This window comes from Carcharodon carcharias, chromosome 12 (assembly GCF_017639515.1).
Source record: "Carcharodon carcharias isolate sCarCar2 chromosome 12, sCarCar2.pri, whole genome shotgun sequence".
NCBI lineage: Eukaryota > Metazoa > Chordata > Chondrichthyes > Lamniformes > Lamnidae > Carcharodon > Carcharodon carcharias.
This window is the reverse complement of record NC_054478.1, coordinates 80,833,631-80,847,472: the sequence shown is the minus strand read 5'-3', so window position 1 is coordinate 80,847,472 and position 13,842 is coordinate 80,833,631.

Below are 13,842 nucleotides of genomic sequence, written 5' to 3'. Positions count from 1 at the left end.
TAGATTGTTCATTTATTAAAATTTGAGTACAAGGTTTCCTGATATCTTTCTAAATTACCTTTCACTAATTTCAATTTATGTCCATGGCACACTTTGAAGTAATTGGGTCTACCTTGCCTAAGACTATAATTTCTACATTGGTAAAATACCCTTTACATTATCTATAACCACAAGAAAGAGCTCTGACAATTAGTACAAAACAAGCAATTTATTTAAATAGACAAATATTTTCCAGGAGGTGTATGCAATGGATACAGGGTCAATTGAAGAAAGATCAGACTATAGAAGTTATTTCTTGGCTTTGAATTTTTATATTTCTCAGCTTAATGCAACAACGTTCTCTATTGTGTGGCATTCCGAGCAACTCATTAAAGAAGACATTAGACTCATGTAATGAATAAAGTGAAAATTTGCTGGGATGATATTTAAGAAGAGAGGCATGAAATTGGAGCTTTTTCTTTCATTGTAACAGAACAGACTAAAGGGGAATCAAATAGTTGGTATTTGTGAGGATAAATAGTGAAAACTTATTTCCAAATCAGTAACAAGGGCTTACTCAGGATTATTCTACTAACTTTACTGATTTATTTGATGAAGTATTCAAGAGGGTTGATGTTACGTATATGGACTTGCTAAATAATAGCCTTGTTAAAATGGCATTAAGAAAGGACAAAGCTGTGTGGATATACAGAAAGCAGAAGGTAGTGGTGAGGGTTTGTTTTTCAGACTGTGCAGTGGTGTCCCCCAGGGACTGGAGTCAGGACCAGTACTCTTTTTGCTTTATGTAGTGACTTTAACTTGAGTATACTGTGAATAATTTCAAAGTTTGCAGATAATATACATCTTAGAAGTGCAGTAAACAGTGAAGAGGATAGTAACAGTCTTTAGGAGGACATAAACATGCTGGAGAATTAGGCAGACATGTGACAGATGAAATTTAAGGCAGAGAAGTGTGAAGTGATTCATTTTGGTAGAAAGTTGAGGGAAGGCAATATAAACTAAATGATGCTATTTTAGAGAGGGTATAGGAATTGAGATACTTGGGGACATATGTACATAAATCTTTGAAGGTGGCAGGACAAATTTAGGAGCCTGTTAAAAGGCTTATTCAATTCTTGACTTTATAAAGAGAGGCACAAAATTCAAAAACAAGTAAATTATCCTGAACCTTTATAAAAATACAGGTTAGGTCCTAGCTGGAATATTGTGGTCAATTCTGGGCACCACACTACAGGATGGATGTCAAGGCCTTAAGAGAGGATGTGGACAAGATTTACTAGGATGTTAAACAGGGATGAAAGACTTTAATTATGCGGAAAGACTAGAGAAACTGAGATTATTCTCCTTGGAGCAGTGAAGGTTAAGGGCAGAAATGATAGAGATGTTCAAGATCATGAAGGGGTTTTGAGAGAGAAATAAAGAGAAACTGTTCCCAGTGAGAAAGGTGTGAGAACCAGAGAACACAAAGATAATTTGCAAAGGAACCAGATGTGACATGAGGGAAAAAGATGCAGCGAGTTATGATGATCTGGAGTGCACTGCCTGAAAAGGCAGTGGAAGCAGAATCCATTACAAAAGTAAATTGGGTAAATACTTGAATGTGGGAAATTTACAAGGATATGGGGAAATAGTGCTATTGGACTAATTGGATAGTTGTTTCAAGGAGCCAGTATAGGCACAATGGGTTGAATGTTCTTCTGTGGTGTATCATTTGCTGATTCTGTGATTTAGCACAAGGACAAAGGAGCTAGGAAAATAATTACATAGAGAATGAAAATTATTTACATTATTTAAAAGGGAATTAAGTAAGGATTTGAAAAGAATATCAAAGGATACAGTAAAAGGATAAGTAAATGGGATTTGAGTAGATAACTCCAGTTGAAGAAAAAAAACTAGTAGTTGAAATTGACAATAGTCAACATATGATTGTACTTTCACAAATTTGTCTGGGCTTTGCTTTGGTTTGAGTAAAATGCAATCCTTACTCTCAGCTGATTCTATGACTTAATGGGTTTCCTTTTAAGCAATTGTATTCATTTTGCCTCAGCCACTATCAGTGGTAAATTTTGGAGATTCATTTGTAAACCATCCTCATCCCTGCTTTAAAATTTTCAGGTAAATTATTTATGTTACTTCCAAAATTTGAATCACTTCAGCAAATAAAATTGACAAGAATGAGAGGTTCAAATACCGTTTTAAATTATTCCATGGTCTGAATTTTACCTTCAGGGTGCACCAGGAGTCGGCCAATTAATGGCCAGCCAGCATGAAACGTGCCCGGAGAAAGGCTCAACATTGCCGGTGGGGGTGGGCAGGGGACGGGAAGAGGTCGGGCGCTGACGTCACCACAGGTGCTGGTGAGCGCTTCCACTGAGCTCCCTGAAGGCCTTAGGGAGCTGCAGACCTCCACAGAATAAAAGAAAGCACAAAAATGCTGCAAAAAAGGTCCATGTAGCACAAGCTAGCACCTGAAAGCACCCCTCATTAAAAAAAAGTCCCCAAATATTTATTTTAAATCCTAATGGAGATTTCATCCGGCCCTTGGATGAGATTTCATCAAAAATGTAAAGCCCGCCTGGCAGACTGGCCCATCCGCCAACCGTAAGGTTGGACGGGCCATGGAAAATCGCTTATAATTGGGCCTTTAGTGAGCTTAATTACCCGCTTAATTGTCAGCGGGCACTCTACAGACTTTTGTGTGCGCCCGCCAAGCAAAATATCGCGCAAGTGCATGATAACATTGGGATGCTCGCCCGACATCATCTCGCATGATTTTATGCCCACTCAGGTCGGGTGTGTGCCTGACCGTGGGATGTAAAATTGTGGCCCATGTCCTCCAGTCCAGGCTTATTGTTCCTTTATTTTTCTAAAAGAAAAACAATTATTTACAGACTGTGAGGAGAAAATATATCAAAACATCGGTTTTCTAATTTTGAACATTTCCTCTGCTTCAAATTGCTCAAAATTGTAATTAGAACATTTCATATCTAGATGATTAAAATTGAGGTAAATCAATGAAAATTTTGCTGGGGCCAGTGTCTTGGTAAATCGAACAACTAGGGCTGTAGAGAGGGCTTTAGATGAAATAGGGGGGAGACGGGTTCTGGAAAGGGGATACATAGGCTAACAAAGCAAAAGGATATGGCAGCATTGCAGGGCAGCTATTTAGATATTGATACCCAGTGTATGACAGGAAGGGACAGAGTGTACAAATGTTAAAAAAAGCAGCAAATAGGGTCATCGGGGGAAAAATGGTAAAAAGGCAAAATTAATGGCTCTTTACTTAAATGCACCTAGTAATTTGAACAAAATAAATGAATTAACAGCACAAATAGAGGTTAAAGGGTATGATCTTATAGTCATTATGGAAATGTAGTTACAAGGAGATCAAAGCTGGGAACAAAATATTCAGGAGTACGTGACTTTTCGAAAGGACAGGCAGGAAGGAAAGGGTGGTGGGGTAGCTTTGTTAGTAGGGGATGGAATAAGTATGATAGCAAGAAATGATCTTAGATGTAGAATCTATATGGGCGGAGGTAAGAAATAACAAGGGGAAGAAGACACTGGTGGAAGTAGCCTACAGATCCCCCAGTAGTAGCTATACAGTAGGACAGAGAATAAATCAAGGGATAATGAGGGCATGTAAAAAAGGCAGTACATTAATCATGGGTGACTTTAATCTTCATGTAGATTGGGAAAATCAAATTGGCAGAGGTAGCCACAAGCAAGAATTCATGGAGTGCATTCTGGACAGTTTCCTAGAACAAAATGTAATGGATCCAACCAGGGATCAGGCTATTTTGGATCTGGTAATGTGTATTGAGGCAGGTTTAATAAATGATTTTGGAGTAAAAGATCCCATAGGAAACAGTGACAATAACATGGTAGAACTTAGCATTCAGTTTGAGAGTGAGAAACTTGGGTTGGAAACAACTGTGCTAAACTTAAATAGGGGTAATTACAAAAGAATGAGGGCAGCATTGGCTAGAGTGGACTGGGAAAGGAGTTTAGCAGAGAAGACAGTTGATGAACAATGGCAGACATTTAAGAAAATTGTTCATGACTCACAACAAAGAAAAATCCCAGTGAGGAAGAAGGATTCTAGGAAGGGGATATATCAACCATGGTTAACCAAGGAAATTAAGGATAGTATCAAATTGAAAGAAAAAACATACAATATGACTAAGATTAGTGGTAAGACAGAGGATTGGGAAAGTTTTAAAAACCAACAAAAGATGACCAAAAATAATAAAGGGGGAGAAAATAAACTTTGAGGGTAAACTGGCAAGTAATATAAAAACACACAGTAAGAGCTTCTTTAAATATATAAAATTGATGAGAGAGGCCAAAGTGAACATAGGCCCCTTAGAGAATGAGGCCGGGGAAATAATAATGGGGAACCAGGAAATGGCAGGGGAATTGAATAAATACCTTGCATCAGCCTTCATGGTAGAAGACACTAATAGTATTCCAAAAATACTAAATAATCAAGGGGCAAAAGTGGGGCTGGAAATAAATACAATAGCTATCACTAGAGAAAAAAGTACAAGGGAAACTAATGGGGCTAAAAGCTGATAATTCCCCTGCACCTGATGGGTTGCTTCCTAGGATATTAAAGGAAATAGCGACACAAAAAGTGGATGCACTGGCAGTAATCTTCTAAGAATCCTTAGATTTTGGAAAAGTCCCAGAAGATTAGAAAAACTGCCAATGCAATGTCCTGATTCAAAAAGGGAGGGAGACAAAAAAAACAGGTACCTATTGGGCAGTTAATTTAACATCAGTCATTGGGAAAATGTTAGCATCTGTTATAGCAAAGCATTTAGAAATATATAATATAATCAAGCAGCGTTGGCATGGTTCCATGAAGGGGAAATCTTGCCTGCCAAATTTACTGGAATTTTTTGAGGAGATAACTAGTAGGATAGATAAAGGGGAACCAGTAGATAAGACCATAAGACATAGGAGCAGAAATTAGGCCATTCAGCCCATCGAGTCTGTTCCGCCACTCAATCATGGCTGATAAGTTTCTCAACCCCATTCTCCCACCTTCTCCCCGTAACCTTTGATCTCCTTACAAATCAAGCACCTATCTCGGTCTTAAATACCCTCAATGACCTGGCCTCCACAGCCCTCTGTGGCAATGAATTCCATAGATTCACCACTCTCTGGCTAAAGAAGTTTCTCCTCATCTCTGTTCTAAAAGTTCTTCCCTTTACTCTGAGGCTGTGCACCTCGGGTTCTAGTCTCTCCTACTAACAGAAACATCTTCCCCATGTCCATTCTATCCAGGCCTTTCAGTATTCTGTAAGCTTCAATCAGATCCCCCCTCATCCTTCTAAACTCCATCAGGTATAGACCAAGAGTCCTCAAACGTTCCTCATACGTTACGCCTTTCATTCCTGGGATCGTTCTCGTGAACCTCCTCTGGACCCTCTTCAGGGCCAGAACATCCTTCCTGAGATACGGGGCCCAAAATTGCTCACAATATTCTAAATGTGGTCTGACCAGAGCCTTATAAAGCCTCAGCAGCACATCCCTGCTTTTATATTCTAGTCCTCTCGAAATAAATGCCAACATTGCATTTGCCTTCCTAACTACCGACTCAACCAGCAAGTTAACCTGAAGAGGATCCTGGACTAGGACTCCCAAGTCCCTCTGCACTCCAGATTTCTGAATTCTCTCCCCATTTAGAAAATAGTCTATGCCTCTATTCTTCCTATCAAAGTGCATGACCTCTGACTTCCCCACGTTGTATTCTATCTGCCACTTCTTTGCCCATTCTCCTAACCTGTCCAAATCCTTCTGCAGCCTCCCCGCCTCCTCAATACTACCTGTCCCTCCACCTATCTTTGTACCATCTGCAAACTTAGCCAGGATGCCCTCAGTTCCTTCATCTAGATCATTAATGTATAAAGTGAAACGTTGTGGTCCCAACACTGACCCCTGCAGAACTCCACTAGTCACAGGCTGCCATCCTGAGATGGACCCCCTTATCCCCATTCTCTGCCTCCTGCCAGACAGCCAATCTTCTATCCATGCTAGTACCTTGCCTCTAACACCATGGGCTCTTATCTTACTGAGCAGCATCCTGTGCGGCACCTTGTCAAAGGCCTTCTGGAAGTCCAAGTAGATAACATCCATTGGCTCTCCTTTGTCTAACCTACTCATTACCTCCTCAAAGAATTCTAACAGATTTGTTAGGCATGACCTCCCCTTGATGAAACCATGCTGACTTTGCCCTACTTTGCCATGCACTTCCAAGTATTCTGAAATCTCATCCTTAATAATGGACTCTAAAATCTTACCAACGACCGAGGTCAGGCTAATTGGCCTGTAATTTCCTGTCTTTTACCTCACTCCCTTCTTAAACGGGGGGGTTACATTAGTGATTTTCCAGTCCTCTGGGACCCTCACTGACTCGAGTGATTCTTGAAAGATCATCACTAACGCCTCCATTATCTCTTCAGCTATCTCCTTCAGAACTCTGGGGTGTAATCCATCTGGTCCAGTTGATTTATCCACCATCAGACCTTTCAGTTTTCCTAGCACCTTCTCCTTGGTAATGGCCACCATACTCACCTCTGCCCCCTGACTCTCTTGAACTTTGGGGATGTCACTCGTGTCTTCCACTGTGAAGACTGACACAAAGTACCTATTCAGTTCCTCCACCATTTCTTTGTTCCGCACTACTACTCCTCCAGCATCATTTTGCAGCAGCCCAATGTCCACTTTTGCCTTTCTCTTACCCTTTATATATCTAAAAAACTCTTGCAATCTTCTTTTATATTACTGGCTAGTTTACCCTCATATTTAATCTTATCCCTCCTTATTTCTTTTTTTAGTTGTCCTCTGTTAGTCTTTGTAGGCTTCCCAATCCCCTGGTTTCCCACTGCTCTTTGCTGCATTGTATGCTTTCTCTTTAGCTTTTATGCTGTCCCTGACTTCCCTTGTCAGCCATGGTATGCTTCTTCTTCCTAGGGATGAATTTTTGCTGTGTCTCCCAAATTACTTCCAGAAATTCCTGCCATTGCTGTTCCACTTTCCTTCCTGTTAGGCTCATCTCCCAGTCAATTCTGGCCAGCTCCTCCCTCATGCCTCTGTAGTTGCCTTTATTCAATTGTAATACCGTTACATCTGATTCCAGCTTTTTCCTCTCAAATTGCAGGGTAAATTCTATCATATTATGGTCACTTCTACCTAAGGGTTCTTTCACCTTAAGTTCCCTTATCAAATCTGCCTCATTACACATCACTAAATCTAGAATTGCCTGTTCCCTAGTGGGATCCACCACAAGCTGCTCCAAAAAGCCATCTCGTAGACATTCCACAAATTCCTTTTCTTGGGATCCACTACCAACCTGATTTTCCCAGTCTACCTGCATATTGAAATCCCCCATGATCACTGTAACCTTGCCTTTCTTATACACCAGGAGATAGAAAAGGCGTAGCTTGTGCCCCACATCCTGACTACTGTTCGGAGGCCTGTACATAACTCCCATTATGGTTTTTTTACCTTTGCGGTTCCTCAACTCTACCCACACACGTTCTACATCATCTGACCCTACGTCATTTCTTGCTATCGATTTAATTTAATTTCTTACTAACAAAGCAACCCCACCCCCTCTGCCAACCTGCCTATCTTTTTGATAGGATGTATATCCTTGGATATTTAACTCCCAGTCCTGATCCCCTTGCAGCCATGTCTCCGTGATGCCCACCACATCATACCTGCCAATTTCAATCTGCGCCACAATCTCTTTTACCTTATTTCGTATACTGCATGCATTCAGATACAACGCCTTTAATCCTGTATTTCCTTTCCCCTTTCTCATTTTCATCCCTTTATCTGATGTGCTTGAAGTTAGATTCCTAGCCTTTTCCAAATACTCTGTCCTATTTTGTGTCCTGGGGACTTTAATAGCCTCTCCTGGGCTCTCCTTTCTTTTCAGTTTTTTCATAAGGTGAATCCACCACCCCCCGCCCCCCCCCCCCACCACCACACGCTAACCTGCTGCTTTGTTTCCCATTAGTCATACTTCTTGGAGTTTTACCCTTCCCTCCCAACCCCACTTTCTAGTTTAAAGTCCTGTTGACCACCCTATTTACCCTTTTCACTAGAACATTGGTCCCAGATCGGTTCAGATAGAGACCATCCCAACAGTACAGATGTAATATATTTGGATTTCCAAAAGGCATTTGTTAAGGTACCGCATAAAGCTACTTAATAAGATAAGAGCCCACGGTGTTGGGGGTAGAATATTAGCATGAATAGAGGATTGGCTAACTAATAGAAGACAGAGAGTTGGAATAAGGGGGGCATTTTTGGGATGGCAGCCTGTAACCAGTGGAATGCCACAGGGATTAGTGCTGGGGCCACAATTATTTACAATATATATTAATGACTTAGATGGGGGAAGTGAATGTACTATCGCCAAGTTTGTGGATGACATAAAAATGGAAGGGAAGGCAAGTGGTGAGGATGACACAAGGAGTCTACAGAGTGATATAGACAGGTTAAGTGTGTGGGCAAAAACTTGGCAGATGGAATATAGAGTGGGAAAATGTGAGGTTATGCATTTTGCAGGAAGAATAGAGAAGCTGAATATTATTTACATGGGGAAAGACTGCAGAAAGCTACAGCACAGAAGGATTTGGGAGTCCTCGTGCATGTATCCCAAAAAAGTTAACAAGCAAGTTCAGCAGGTAATAGGGAAGGCAAGTGGAATGTTGGCCATTATCTCAAAGGGAATGGAGTATAAAAATAGGGAAGTCTTGCTAAAACTATACAAGGCACTAGTTAGACCACATCTCGAATACTGTGAACGGTTTTGGTCCCCTTATCTAAGGGGAGATATACTGGCATTGGAAGCAGTCCGGACAAGGTTCACTAGGTTGATCCCAGGTATGGGGGGATTTTCTTATGAGGAGAGGTTGAGTAGGTTTGGCCTGTACTCATTGGAATTTAGAAGAATGAGTGAGGGGCGACCTTATTGAAACATATAAGATTCTTAGGTAACTTGACAGGCTAGATGCTGAGAGGTTGTTTCCCCTTGTGGGAGAGTCTAGGACCAGAGGGCATAATCTCAGAGTAAGGAATCACCCATTTAAGACAGGCGGAGGAATTTCTTCTCTCAGAGGATAGTGAAGCTATGGAATTTTCTACCCTAGAGGACAGTAGAGGCTGGGTCATTAAGTATATTCAAGGCTGAGATAAACAGATTTTTAATCAGTAAGGGAATCGAGGGTTATGAGGAAAAGGCAGGAAAGTGGAGTTGAGGATTATCAGATCAGCTATGATCTCAATGAACAGTAGAACAGACTCGATGGGCTGAATGGTCTACTTCTGCTCCTATGTCTTATGGTCTCATTCAGAGTAAAACTTTTTCAAAAAAATAGGGAAGTCTTGCTAAAACTGAGATATAGGCTGAGATATGCTCTCTCTTCATGGGGAAAGGAAGGGAAAAACAGGAAACTTGCACCTCAGTTCCAATCCAGCTTGTGTTAGGTTTTTATTTTAAATACATTCCTGTTGGATATCTGCAATGAATTTATTGTGGGTGGTTGCAGAGTTATAGTGGAGTGGGTTTGTGAAAGGTATGATGCTGGAGTAAACAGAGGTGAAAGGTGACCATGTGAGAGAAAGAGGAAGAACGAGCAAAGTAGGAACTTGGTGAGTAGAAAAGAAAATGAGAATAGGTGTACTTTGGGTCGAGAATGGCAACAAGTTCACACACAAATAAGGCGGGATTTTAAGGAGTGCAGTGGCTCCCCCCCATCCCCACACTGGCTAAATAGTTGGAGTGGGAGCTCATCCACGTTCCAGGCAGCTGCCCCACAGTGATTTAATGCTAGAAGCAGTGTTAATCACTTTATGGTGAGACTTCCACTCCTACCTCAGGAGGTAGTCCCTCCTTCGAGAAATGCCAGCCAACCAGATGGCTGGCAGCTCTGTAGGCTCAAAAGCGTCAGCTGGGAACAGTGGCCACTGCTGGGACTACAGGCAGTTGCACTCAGAAAGGTAATCAAACTTCTGGAAGTAAGAGAACCCTCATACATATTGACATGTGCTGATACAGGAACCTAGATTGGCGTATATGTACCTTATTATTAAGTGTGATGGGGTGTTTAACTGTGAAACACTATTATGTAGTTGTGCTCAGATCACATGCAGGAAAACAGTTCAAGTGAAATTTTCATTCTATAACGTAATGTATTGGGGCAATGTTGCACATATTGTTTCTTTTGTGAAAATTCATAACTATGCAAAACTGAAGCAAGTTAGCTTTTAAATTCCTATAACTGGGTTAATCATGCTGTGTGACTAAAGAAAACATATGTTAGCGCACCAATCTTTATGGAGGACAGAATGCAGAATCAACTTCTCCACACCAAAGAGTTCTAATCCTGGCTAGTTTGCAAAGTGATCTGTCAAGCAAAATAATTGGTGCATCTACATTCTATGCCATTAAAAGGAAAATACTTACGAAAACTCATACAGCGAGGTCCTGATCTTGAGCGTGCTATGGTTGAAGAAAAGGAAAGCCAAACAGATACTCAGTGTTTTTTGGAAGATAAGAAGTTAAAATTAATGGGCAAATCAACTCAGACATCCCTTGCATGTTGGCTGAAGAAAAACATTTGCAGAGGCCTGGAAAAACTCCTGATTACTTTGACCCCTCTCCAGGGACAATCATTTGCCACAGCACACAAGTTGTAAGGAGAAAAGAATAAAGGATTTTGAATTCGCACAATGTGAAGGGCAAAAACAGGAAACCACCTTTTGTAATCTGATATGTAATATGCCTTTAAGACAAGTATAGTAATGTAAGGCCACATGATCTTAATATCCAATAGCAGAGTAGCACAGGCTATTTCTATGTGCAGAGTCTTGAGTTAGTCACTGTTGAGTGAAGACAGAGTTTTATGTTGTGAGCACACAAATGTAGTTGCAGGGTTTAGTTTATAAATAAACAGAATGTGGTTATTCTAACTACGATCTCCGGATGTTCTCTGCCTCTGTACCAACCCAATACCCTGAAACAAGTGTGCAACCCAGATCCTTTAGCCCCTGCAAACCAAGGGCACTGGATTCAACAAACTGGCAACGAGAGTAAAAGCATGAAAAATCACGGAAAAAACGAAATAAAAAGTGATTAACAAACAAAGGAATCTAGAAGAACTGAAATCAGACTGTACCTCGCATGGTAACTGTAAGTAAAAAAAATTTCCTTCTAAGTGTCGAAGTGATCTCCTCAGAGCATGCTGCATGGAAGAGTGGTGCCTTTCGACCCAACCTTGGATGACTGGGTCTCACTATGTCGAACGGCTCACGTTCTTCTTCTAGGCGGACAACATTGCAGGGGAGAGAAGAGGCTTCTGACCACATGTGGGAGTAAAACGTATGGACTAATTTGGAATCTGCTGGCACCCAGTGCCCCAGACTCCAAAAGCTTTGCTGATTTAGTAAACCGCATAAAAAATCATTATCAGCCCAAGCTGTCGGTGTCGATGCAACCGTTTAAGTTTAGCTCAAGAAATAGAGCTGTGGGCGAGACAGGCAGTTGCTTGTTACGTGGCAAGTCTGAAGCAATTAACTGAATATTGCAAGTTTGGTACTTCTATTAATGGCATGCTTAGAGATCATTTGGTGTGCAGTATAAACGAAAACATGATTCAGAAGAGATTGTTTGTTGAATCAAATCTAGATTTTCAGAAGGCACTGGAAATTGCTCTTGCAATGGAATGTGCAGTGTGAGACTTAGAAGCCATTCGAGGAGCACAAAATGGCGCCGTCCTCCATGTTGGGCGGGGAGCTTCAACCAAAAGGAGCGCAAAGGTGGAGAGTTTTGTTCCAAATTTGGAAGCAGCCATTGCTAGCAGACAAATTAAAAGGGAAAACTTAGCAGAAACTGGCATAATAGTGACAGAGGTGGAAGCAGACAGTGCTATAATGAAACACCGTTTGAAAAGATTGAATGTTTCTCCTGTCATCGAAATGAACACCTCATGAGACATCGTAAAGATAAAATCAGGCAGGCTTTCAGACAAAAGCAAAAACTCAATGAGATTAGCAGTATTGAAAAGTCTGAAATAATAGATGCCAATATCTATTCACTGTATAATTTAAAGGTAGGAAGAACGGAGCCTATCAATGTAACCATGAGAGCGAATGAGAAGCCTCTCCGAATGGAAGTGGATACCAGAGCAGCCACTATGGTGATTGGTGAGCACACTTTCAAATACCTAAATCATGGAGAATGTAAGTTGAATTTAGGAGAAACTGATGAAAAATTAAAAACTTCCACAGGAGAAGACATACAGGTCAAGGGTGTAGGTAAAGCCAGAGTAAACTATGAAGGTCAAACAATGAGATTACCCTTGATGGTAGTAGCAGGCAAGGGACCTAGTCTCCTCGGATGAAACTGGCTGAAAGAAATTAAATTGGAGTAGACTGAAATCTTCCAACTGAGAATTAATAAGTTATCACAACTGCTACAAAAATATGCTTCAGTTTTCAGGAAGAACTTGGAAAATTTGAAGGGCTACAAGCAAAAATTCATGTAGATCCAGAGGCAACACCAAGATTCATGAAGGCAAGACCTTATGCAATGCAGGATAAGGTGGAAGCCGAACTGGACAGATTCAGAGTGGGCAGCTCCAATTGTACCTGTTCTCAAACCTGACCGAAGTATTAGAATATGTGGGGACTATAAATTAACAGTTTATAAAGTAGCAAAATTGGATAGACACCCCATACCTAAAATGGAAGATTTATACAGGAAACTGGCAGGTGGAAAGGTCTACACCAAGTTAGATATGAGTCATGCCTATCAGCAATTAGAATTAGAGAAGGCATCCTAGAAGTTTGTCACCATAAATACACATAAGGGATTGTACCAATACACCCATTTACCACTTGGCATATCTTCTGCTTGCACCATATTCCAATGAACTATGGAAAGTTTACTACAGGGATTGCCCCATGTTGTAGGTTATTTGGATCATATTCTCGTGACCGGACTCATTGAAAAGAAACATTTGATGAACTTGGAAGAAGTTCTAACATATTTTTCGAAGGTTGGAATGAGTTTGAAAAAGGAAAAGTGCGCATTCCAGGCAAAAGAGGTAACTTACCTAGGTCACAAGATAGAGTCACAAGACCTACATCCAGTTGAAGAAAAAGTGAAAGCCATTAAAGAAGCCCCAGCACCAAGGAATACATCTGAACTGAAATCCTTCTTGGGACAATCAATTACTATGGATGTTTCTTACCTAATTTGTCGACAGAACTGGCACCACTGTATTACTTGCTCAAGAGAAATGAGAGATGGTCATGACAAATACCACAAGAAGAAGCTTCCACAAAAATGAAACGGTTGCGAGTGTCTTCTACATGGCTAGTACATTTTGACTCAAAGAAAGAGTTGACATTAACGTGTGATGCATCACCTTATGGAGTGGGAGAAGTGCTTTCCCATCGAATGGATGATGGATCAGAATGGCCTATAGGATATGTGTTGAGAACACTTAGTACTGCTGAGAAAAAGTACCCACAAATTGAAAAAGAAGGCCTGGCAATCATTTGCGGCGTTAAGAAGTTTCATCAATATGTGCAAGGCCATCATTTTACTATCATAACGGACCACAAGCCATTATTAGGATTATTCAGTGAAGACAAGGCTATACCTCCTAAAGCCTCAGCAAGAGTACAAAGATGGGTGTTAATCTTAACAGTATATGGGTATACTTTTATTCACAGACCCGGAATTCAAATTGCAAATGCAGATGCATTCAGTCATTTACCCTTTCAAGTAACAGATGAAGATGTTCCAATTCCTCA